The sequence below is a fragment of the Haematobia irritans genome, chromosome 4 (assembly GCF_050003625.1).
Source record: "Haematobia irritans isolate KBUSLIRL chromosome 4, ASM5000362v1, whole genome shotgun sequence".
Classification (NCBI taxonomy): domain Eukaryota; kingdom Metazoa; phylum Arthropoda; class Insecta; order Diptera; family Muscidae; genus Haematobia; species Haematobia irritans.
In genome coordinates this window covers 227,810,980-227,822,465 of record NC_134400.1, presented here as the reverse complement: position 1 = coordinate 227,822,465, position 11,486 = coordinate 227,810,980, and the positions used below count along the sequence as shown (strand labels likewise).

Here is an 11,486-nt window from a genome sequence, read left to right as displayed (position 1 = left end):
ACTGTTATGAAGCATTAAGTTTTGATTTAAGGATTGGATTCATTATTACGAGTGAACTAAAATATGCTTCCAGTTATAATAAAACTTGCCGTAAAAGTTATAATTTCGTTCTATTTTTACAGATTTGATTTCGATATTAGCGGCTAATGGTGAGTACTAAGTTCGAGTTTAGCCGCTAAAATAAAAAAACACTTAAAAAAGTATAAAATCAATAGTCTTTGGCAAATTTTAATATAACTTGATGGGGAAAACCTTTTATAAAATTTTTATTCTTTAAAATGGATTAGCAAAGAAAAGTAATCGTGAAAAAATGACGATTTTAAGGTGGTTAAGGTTCGAGTTCAGCCGCTAAAATCACCATTTTAAACTATGCAGCGCCAGTGTGGACACCGCAGACTAGTGATACGCAGTGGAATAACATACAAACCTGTCAGAACGCTGCCCTTAAAACTGCGACTGGGTGTCTCCGCAGCACACCCCTGGATCACCTTTATGTGGAGACAAAGATCATCCCTGTGCGAAGACACAACTACATGTTGTCAAAGCAGTATCTCCTGGGTTGTTATCGCAGTAATCATCCAAACCACCATCTCATGGATGCACAACCACCACCCAGGAACGTAAGGGTTGATATACATAATCTAGAGCGCGAGATCCAGCGCTACAAAAGAGAACCTCTAGATTAAGCAGCGTACCAGGCAGGTTTGAACAGGATTCATGAGGATACTGTAGCTGAAGCGGTGAGAAGCTACAAGGTTAATCCTGTTCTCGGAGTCCGTCCACCGCCCATAGCACCGGAGGAAAGAGACCTCCCACGGCAGACTAGGGTAGTTTTAGCCCAGTTAAGATCAGGCAAGTGCAGCCGCCTCAATTCCTATTTATCAGTGATTGATAGCAGCGTAGCTGACGTATGTCCAATTTGCAATCAAGGGCCACACGAAACGCGTCATCTTTTCTCTTGCCCAGCTAAACCAACCCGACTTACCGCCAGGTCACTCTGGACGCACCCCACCTTAGTCGCAGAGTTCCTCGATCTGGCCACAAGCTGAAGTACCAAAGCGTATAACATAAAAATGGATGAAATCACAATAAACTGTTACAACAACAACCATTTTTCATGATTAATTTTCTTTAATACACCATTTTAAACAATATAAACTTTGTGAAAAATTGCTTTGGGCTATTCCCCATCAAATTATAATAAAATGTGCATCAAATAGGTATAATTTTAAAAACCTTTAAGGTGGGTATTAAGTTCGAGTTTAGCCGCTAAAATCGTCATTTTTCACGATTACTTTTCTTTAATAATCCATTTTAAGGAATACAAAGTTTGTGAAAATTTTCTTTGGGATATTCCCCATCATGTTATACTGAAATCTGCAAACAAATATGCATAATTTTATGGCATTTTTTCTGATTTAGTTTTCACTTTAGTGATTTTTGATTTTAGCGACTAAACTCGAACTTAATAACCACCTTTAGCGGCAAAACTCGTACGTAATATCTGCCTTAACTCGAACTTAATACCCAGATTTACGCTCTATGAAAACCATTTTCGCTATATTCAGCTATTTCGCTCCTTTTTGTGCGTTGAACAATCAGATTATAAAGACTTATTGTATCAAACTTTGAGAAGAAAATGCGCGGCATTGACATGGGGAACGAAATTGAAAAAGGAACTCCCAACTCTACTGTAAAATAAGTGTGTGTAGCGAAAGACATTCATATCCGGCCTGATAAACCGAATCGGGAGGGAGGGAGATATATCCCTGCCAACATTTTTTGAATTTGGGGGCGCTTCTGAGAATCCCCACTACGTCGAAAACAATCATATACGACATCAAAAACTCGTCGGAAAAGCGCCGTCACTATTGAGAAGTTGTACCACGCCAAGTTACTACGAAAAAGTTTCTCATCAGTGCAATTATTAGGTGCCTATTTAGATCAATTTCGAAGGACGCCAATAAGAACCCCTGCAAACTATCAGAAAAAGTGCATTTTAAGGTAATTGTAGAAGAATCATTGTGGTCAAGTAAAACACGATTGTGTAGATGTTTATTGATTTGATTAAACATTTATAATTTCTTATAAATATAACATTTTTCGGTTTATCTCATCACATTTAACATAATTTTTTGCATTAATAAAAGAATGATGTTGAGTTTTAAGTAGCAAGTTAAATATTGCAGCGTCTATCAGCCAGTTTATTTTCGATGGAGACAGCGTGCCTGGAAAAATATTTGAAAAACGATCACTTTATTCTATTTGGAAAGTCGAAAATTGTTCACCATATACCTTTCACAATTTTAAGCGTAATATCTATGTTTTCAGAACTTTATTTTCGTCTTTATTTAAATAAAATATAACAAGCTGGTTGCGCTTGGCGTTTCACAAAAAATAAAATGGCTCTTCTAACAGTAGTGATGGCAAAATACTTTCATGTACATTTTGTACTTTTTGATATGCTTCCCCCATCACAGTTCGCGATGGTTGTGGTGACATTTACGAGTCTGTGGTAGCGATGAGGATGAAATGGAACTTTGAAATGCTGGCAGGGATGTTTAGCCAGCCTCCCCCACCGTGACAGTCTCACCTGCATCGCCAAGTGGGGGTCGGTCGTGGTCAGTGGCATGTGTCCGTATCTCACGGAGTCATTGACAATGACCCCACACCGTGACAGTTATCACCTGTATCTCCAAGTGGGGGTCGGTCGTATATAAAATTCTACATCACTACTGAAAATTTCAATGTCATATGTTGTTTACTTGTTAAGCTGCATTATGTTAAAGTTAAAAAATTTTTGAGCTATTCGCGCAAAGTAGTGTTTTTTGAAATTCGGTATATTTCGGAGCCTAATATATAGTATTTCGCAAACCAAAAGTAATATTTTCACTATGGAATCTTCAACCTCTGGTATTTTAGCGTTGTTCTACAAAAATTGTGTAAACAAAAAATGTGTATAAATATTTTGAAAAAATATTTTAAAATGTGTCTAAATTTTGGCTAGTTTCAAAATATTCTTGGATATTTAAACATGAATGGGGTCACTTGGCGTTAGAATATTAATGTTTTAATAAACTACAATTCCTAGGCTTTCATATTAAGTAATAAAATGTTGCGCGTTTTTGCGCGAAATTTTTTTTATTAAATTAACTGTGAAAATAGTCACTCAAGCAAAAAACACGAGTTTTTGTCTTTTCTTTGCTTTTTCTTCGTTTTCTTTGTTATAACTGTTATTTTTAAATATCCCCTGCCAGCATTTCAAAGTTCCATTTCATCTTCATCGCTACCACAGACTCGTAAATGTCACTACAACCATCGTACTGTGATGGGGGCAGCATATCATAAAGTACAAAATGTACTTCATACATGTATTTTGCCATCACTACTTTTACAAAAGCCATTTTATTTTTTGTGAAACGCCAAGCGCAACCAGCTTGTTATATTTTATTTAAATAAAAACGAAAATAATGTTCTGAAAACATAGATTTTACGCTTAAAATTGTGAAAGGTATATTGGTGAACAATTTTTGATTTTCCAAATGGAATAAAGTGATTGTTATTCAAATATTTTACAGACACGCTGCCTCCATCGAATAAAAACACTGGCTGATAGACGCTGCAACATGTAACTCGCTACTAGTAACTCTACATCATCATTAATGCAAAAAATTATGTTAAATGTGATGTGATAGTGGTATAAATGTTATATTTTTAAGAATTTGTAAATGATTACTCAAATTAATAAATATCTAAACAAACGTGTTTTACTCGACCACAATGATTCTTTTACCACTATCTTAAAATGTGCTTTTTCTGATTGTTTAGAGGGTCTCTTATTGGCGTCGTTCTAAATTGATCTATAAAGGCACCTAATAATTGCACTCATGCGAAACCTGTTTGTAGTAACTTGGCGTGGTACAACTTCTCAATAGTGACGGCGCTTTTCCGACGAGTTTTTGATATCGTATATGATTGTTTTCGACGTACTGGGGATTCTCAGAAGCGCCCCCAAATTCAAAAAATGTTGGCAGGGTCGTTAGCAACTGTGTGTTACAATGGTAAAGGTGAGTATTAAGTTCGAGTTTAGCCGCTAAAAGTGAAAACTAAATCAGTAAGAAAAATGCATGAAATTATCCATATTTGTTGCAAATTTTATTATAACTTGATGGGGAAAAGCCCAAAGCAAATTTTCACAAAGTTTGTATTCCTTAAAATGGATGATTAAAGAAAAGTAATCGTGAAAAAATGACGTTTTTAGCGGCTAAACTCGAACTTAATACCCACCAAAAAATTCGACCAGAACATTTTTTAAAAGGGGGCGAACATTTTTTAAAAGGGGGCGTGGCACCGCCTTATTTCACCTTGGATGTAACTCATACTGTACGATCAACATATATACCAAATCTCATATTCATACCCCTGATAGTTCATGAGATATATCCGTTCCAAGTATAGCCACGGTCTATTAGCAGAACATGTATAGCCAAGGATTATTACCAGATTAACAGTACAACATTGGGAAAGTTTCATGACAGTCGGTCCATTACTATGGCCGCCATAGCGTAGGAAGGCCTCTGGGGAGGGGGCTTAGACCCCCCCAGAAAAATTTTAGCCCCCCCCAGAATTTGAAAACCTATTTACGATTTTACATTTTTATAAAAATTAAACAAGTATATACTCGTACAACGCACAAAGTTCCACTAAAGCCTTTCATGCTCAATCGAATTACTTGGGTTGTGGTAGAAGTCTAATATTTATGAAATAAAGCTGTGGTTGAACTTATGATTTAGTTGAATAAAAAATAGTAATTGATATAAAAACTATCCTTTCATAAATTAATATCTTAATAATGCTGCAAAAAAGCGTCGCCAAAAAAGAAGTGAAAATGTTCTTTTTGGGTCTGGAAGTGGTACAAAATTGGCGGAGAAGCAATGAATGTAATATGAACTTGTCATAGAACGAATGTCCACCGTTTCAACCGCCGTTGCAATGAATTTGCATCACTTCTTAAGGTGTGAACCGAATTCAGTGTTTTGAATGTGAATTAAAAATTTTGTAATATTTTCCCAAGTAAATAATTTTTATACTTTTTTATGATGTTTAATGCATTCTAACGCTTGTTTGAAACGTTTTCCCTCGAATATTTTCAAATATTGTAGATTTTTCTATAATGGATTTAGCATTTTTGTGGCAAAATATTTGTACCATTTTATTTATTCTTACTCTTTTTTTAAACTATTTGAAAAAAGAAAACAAAAAATTACGCATAAAAATATAAAAAAAATAAAGTAAAAAAACTTCCTGTGTAGTTAAAATAGTTAACTTCTTTGTGAGGACATTTTTGGAAGTGCTTTTAAAGTTGTGCCTTTAGAACAACTCCCAATTTTTTGCTGGGAAAAGTGTGGAACTACCCTTCGGGAAATGGATCAACCACAGAACTGGTACAGGACTAGTCCCTGGTGTGTATGGACCAGTCCCAGTTCTGGTCAAAACGTATGGAAGGGACCGTCCACTTTAACATGGGTTTGTCATTGACGGAGTAAACTTACATTTTAGGACGCGTCATGGACTCATCCCAAAGGACACGTTCTGGGACAATTTAGCAGGAGCAACCCATAAACAGGTCCTCAGGAACCAGTCTCGGACAAACTCTTAGAAATCTCTTTCAATTTGGGCTCCTAAATAATCGAACCCGAAATGAAAAAATAAACTTTTGAAATATGTCGAACAAAAGGTTATTCTGATAATTTTATTTCACTAAATGTGAAAATTGCAACTAACTGGAGCACAGGTTACAGTTCTGTGATAGGTCCGTCAGTGGAAATTTGCACCAATTTCCCGTAGGGTACTTTTAGTTGCTTTATTATAAATTGATTGTCGAGTTATATTGATGTCTATTTTTTTATTCAATTTTATGAAATAAAACATTAGTTGAACCTATAAGTTCAGTCTATAAAGTTTTAGCTAGGGGGGCTATAGCCCCCCCTAGGAAAATTGTCTAGCTACGCTAATGATGGCCGCTAGAGATATTTTTAATAGTGGGAGTGGCACCGCCCACTTTTCCCAAAGATGTGTAGCCTATGTCACTCAGTGATAACGTAGCATTATAATAGTGGAATAATTTTTTAAATCGGATAAGTAGTTTAATTAATCTCCATTTTTTGCGATTTTGCCCCCCTGTGCGGCGTTCCTTTCTCTGGCTCACCTAAGAACTGAGTAGCCAGATAATGTGGTCGTATTCCAACAGCTGGTGGAATCAAAAGGTGGCCTGAGACACCAGGTCTATACCCTGCCAACATTTTTTGAATTTGACGGCGCTTGTGGGAATCCCCACCACGTCGAAAACAATCATATACGACATCCAAAACTCGTCGGAAAAGCGCCGTCACTATTGAGAAGTTGTACCACGCCAAGTTACTACAAAAAAGTATCGCATAAGTGCAATTATTGGGTGCATTTTTTAATAAAATAAGAACGACGCCAATCAGAAAAAGGTCAATAGTTGTAAAAGAATCATAGTGGTCAAGTAAAACACGATTGTTTAGATGTTTATTGATTTGATTAAACATTTATAAATTCTTACAAATATAACATTTACACGACTATCACATAAAATTTAACATATTTTTTTGCATTAATAAAATAATTATGTTCACCCAGAAAACAAATTCGTTGCCTCAACCGTATTATTTGCCAACCGAAAGCAGGTGGTTCCATCAACTATCAATGATATCTGTCAGCACAACTAACATTTGGCAATTGTAACTACATGGTAGTATGTTGGATCAACTTTGCATTGGTTGTCGCAATTTCATATTAATTGTTTTGTTTCCCAGCGGCGGAATCGAGAAGGACCTTACAAATTCAGGCATGTTTAATGCCTTAAATTGGAAGGAGTTGTGTTTATAAGACATGCATGTGTACTGATTTTACATTCATCGTAGGCATTCTAAAATCAGACCTGTCATTAAGCATTGCGTTTCATTTACTTTTTCATTTTATACACCCAGACATTCTCTTTGCCTTCTTTATAGAAGTTGTATAGCATGGGTGTTAAAATGATGTAGCAAGAGAGTTGTCTTGTGTTCTCGTTTAAAAGAGAGCTTTAAAATTGTTTACATCCCTATTCATTTATAATTAGAATGCATTTGTAATGCCTTTGGAAGTCAAGTGGTTATTTCATATTATGACAGAAAATATTTATGTCAGAAAATATTTTCATTAATTGTCTTTGCATATGTTAATAAACGATAATAAAAGTGCATAATAATTTTGCGGACGCCAATTCACGCCATTCGTTCGTTCAGTTTTGATTTTGTGAAGTACAGACGCGTTCCTTGTTTTGTGTTTTTAAATTTGTGAAATTGTGAAAAATTAAACTTACAGCATGGGTGTTAAAGTTATGCAGCAGGATACCCAGTGGTAAAAAATTCAAATCAATTACCAAACAATCGATTATGTTCTTGCGAAACTTGGAAGATTAAGTAAGTACGTTCTATGTAAATGAAAATTGAGTTTCTTATAATGTATGATCGATTCAATAGGTGGGTATAATAAAATATCATGCCGGTGGCTTTTAACAGAACTTCGGCCGTAACATATGTTTTCAACGACAGTAATACTGGCCCACAATTACAATGCCATCAATGACGAAAGACCTTTTAAGGAATTTAAAGCATTGGATAGTGCTACCTTTGGTAATATTTGTTACATTACTTATAGTTTTTATACTTATTGAGTAATTTAATCTTTTATTTCAGATGCTGTCAAGACGGACGACTGTAGGGTGAAGTACTGTAAGCGGACATCGGAAATCTTTCAAAAATTTTAAGGGTCCCCATTTCCAGAAAGATTGCGTAAAAAAACAAAAATGTCATAAATAAGTATATAGATATTAATTATTACAATAGTATTACATAATAGCCTTATTCTTAAATGTTGTTTCTAAATCTTATTACAAAATATATATTGATGTAATATATAAAACCAATGAAAAGTAGTTATTTCAAAAATTATTTGTGGCATATTTTTAGGAAAAACTATAAAATACAGTCGAAGCTCGGTTTAACGAACGATATATTGTCAGGCCCTTTCGTTATTTAGAAAAATTCGTTAAATCGAACGGGAATATTAAATGTTAACTTTTATTGAAAATCTTACTCCGCTGCTCCTGTCGGCATAGATTGCCGTTTCGACCGAGCAACAAAAAAATTTTTCAGCGGTAGTTTATCCCTCTCACTAATGATGTTGATTTCCTGTGTATTTCATAATTTATCTTCAGCTATAAGACGCAGGTTCCTTGTTATTGAGCTAAATATAGAATCGGGTAGCACTCATTATTAAGAGAAAAATTTACCACCTGTCCAATTGGCAATCCTACGAAATATTGCCACTAACGGACCTATTACAGGACTAGTACCTGTGCTCGAGTTTGTCGTAGTTTTTAAATTTTCATATAATTTATTGATTTCTATACTCTCTTTATTTTAAAATTTTATTTGATCTAGACATTTACCTATGGGCCAACATAGTCCAAAAGTTTTTCTTTCTGATGAAATTTGGATGATCAAAATAATAGCGGTACCTAAGGGTTTGTCCCAGACTGGTTCATGAGGACCTGTCTAGTCCTACTAAGTTCTCCCAGGTCATGTAGTTTGGAATGAGTCCAATCCGTGGCCTGCAGTGTAAATTTATCCCCGTCAATGACAAACCCGTGTTGAAGTGACCGGTCGCTTCCATACGTTTCGGGACTGGTCTATTCACACCAGGGAGTAGTCCTGTACCGGTTCTGTTGTAGATTTATTTCCCGTAGCGAAGCTGCGCCACTCTATCTAACCTAACTTTACCAGTTACCCGGTCATTGAACATGTGTTTTCAAACATTTTAATGGAATCTAAATATCTTAGGAATGCCGTACTTTGTGGACATTTCCTAAGGACTTAAGCCATTCTCACAATCGTCTAATATTGCTGATTTTTTGTTGTTTATTTTCTTAAGATTAAAAGCCTTTTCGTTAAATCGAACGTAAATTTTGTTCAATTGTTCGTTATTTAAGAATTTTGACGTTCGCTAAATTGGATTTTCGCTAAATGGGATATTCGTTAAACAGAGCTTCGACTGTATCATCATCCTTTTATAGTTTACCAACGAATCGGGTGGTAAATGGGAGGTGTTTAGCTCTAGATTACTGTTACAAATACTAAGTAAAACTGTTCTGTTCCATCGTTCCTATTACTGAGTAAAACACAATATTCAATACTCGGCATCCATAACCCTTACGCATCGGTAATGACGTTGTAATGGGATATCATTATGTTTTCGTTTACTTTGTCATGTGGATTGGGAAGTACTTGACTGTCTATGACACGTCAACGTAAAAGTAATACGGAAAATTGATAGGGAAGACCGCCCTGTACTACAGAACACGTAGCGCTGCAACATGCCTGTAATAAGAAGGAGCGAAGGTGTGGTTTTATTTTCAGTAATTATGAAGGAATTCTTATATACACCCCTGTAGAACTCCTTCTGTTTAGAGGGCTGGTGAACGCCCTTTTATGTAAGCTACAAAGAAGGCCTTGCCCTCCAATCTCACCCTATGTTAAATGGAAAGGAAGGTGTAATGTCCTAAGCAGGCCTCTGTAATGCCTAGACAGGCCTGGAAAAAGGCCTTCCAAGCACATGAACTACGCCGCTGGGTTGTTGGTGCAACCGCCCTCGATTGTCTTTACTATTATCCTAACCAAATTCCAATATCAAATGAAAGGGCAGATTATATTGAGATTTTATTAATTTATTACAAGATTTACAATCATAATAAACTACGAAAATAAATACAAAAGGTGCTAACAACAAAGGCTTTTGATCTACATATATGCAGGGACCGTAAATAACTGTTATCCAGAAAATTTAAACTCAAAAACTCTTCATGTTAGAGTCAACGGAGACCTATACTGTCATATACCATAAGATTCATCTCGGAAAGCTCTTTCAGAATCTATGGTGATATTAAAAAAACGCTCCCAACTCCAAAGTTAACGTTTATTTTTCAACGTAAAAATAAAAGGTAATAAATAAAACTCTGTTTAGGAGTTTTATTTTTTCCTTCAGAAAATAATACTCTTTTTTGGAGTATTATTTTTTTCTTCAGAAAATAATACTCTTTTTGGAGTTTTATTTTTTTCTTCGGAAAATAAAACTCTTTTCAGGAGTTTTATTTTTTCCGTCTTAAATAAAACTCATATTCATTTATTTTTCTTTTTTTACAGTTTCTTGTTTTATTGAGTCTATCTCACATAAAGTTTGTATTAATTTATTTGTTTAATTTAACGAACATAATTTATTCCAAATTTTCAACGGAAAGATTTGAACGCAGGTCGCTCAGTACTAATTTTAGAGCAGAGAATGCTCTTTCCACACTGTTTTTAAAGGTTCTTCACAATTCTTCTCCTCATTATTTAGTTCCATATTGTATTCTCGTTTATGCTTGTTGATCAAATGCCGCTTTAAATTGCTAATATGGTCACCTTTAAAAACGCTTTTACACAGCCGGCATACATTTGCATTATCGACTTTTTCGTAAAAATCACGAGAAGTATTATCATAATTGCGACCCATATTCACGATTATAGATTATGCAGTGTGGCAGACAAACGATGTGCTTAAACCATCAAATGAAATACTTAGTGACAATAAATTTGGCGAACATAGCAAGGCCTACTTCCACAAATGAGTTTTATTTAAGACGGAAAAAATAAAACTCCTATAAAGAGTTTTATTTTCTGAAGAAAAAAGTAAAACTCCAACAAAGAGTATCATTTTCTGAAGGAAAAAATAAAACTCATAAAAAGAGTTTTATTTATGACGGATAAATCTCTCTTTTTAACAGTTTCATTCGAGTTTTTATTTTTTTAGTCACAAAATAACGATTAAAAAATAACTTTTTTGATAGCACTTATAACCGTTACGGTCCCTGCATATATGTGATATCAATTTACATTACAATTTTTTATAGGTAATGTTTGTATACCAATGACAGATGGTTATTAGGTTGCAATTATGTGGTCAAACTACAGAACCTAATTCAATATATACTTGCCAGAAATTTCTTCCTTAAGCCTCTAGATATAAATACAGATCGTCTTAGACTCTTCCTGCATTCTTATTACAATAAAAAAAGCTCTCTTGCCGTAAAAAGTATTTGCGTTTGTTGGTGTATGAAGCCTGCAATTTTTATGGAAACTTTTGTAATATTCCTTTTTTATAAATCGGTGCGATACTTACCTGAAGGCAACTTCTTTTCTATGGGATAAACTTTATTCAATGTATTTTGTAGCGTCATACCATTTACCATGTCGATGTTGATATAAATATTTATTTGTTGCAACAACTACCTTATGCGCTTTACAGACTATCAGTTATTCCGGACGGAATGTCGGTGTTTGTAAAGAATCTTACAGTGTGTCGGATCGATACGACTTGTCGGC

At 34.9% G+C, this 11,486-nt stretch overlaps 2 long non-coding RNA genes across 2 annotated transcripts; one reads left to right on the top strand and one right to left on the bottom strand.

The window, feature by feature from the left end:
* Nucleotides 1–1,997: 1,997 nt before the first annotated feature.
* On the bottom strand, nt 1,998–2,389 carry LOC142236843 (uncharacterized). The gene is made up of 2 exons (XR_012722227.1): nt 2,296–2,389; nt 1,998–2,228 (listed from the first exon to the last, which is right to left on the bottom strand). It is a non-coding gene; the product is annotated as an uncharacterized LOC142236843 (long non-coding RNA).
* Nucleotides 2,390–3,331: 942 nt separating this feature from the next.
* LOC142232946 (uncharacterized) lies at nt 3,332–3,781 on the top strand. Its single transcript, XR_012721259.1, has 2 exons — nt 3,332–3,511; nt 3,579–3,781. It is a non-coding gene; the product is annotated as an uncharacterized LOC142232946 (long non-coding RNA).
* The last annotated feature ends 7,705 nt before the right edge of the window (nt 3,782–11,486 follow it).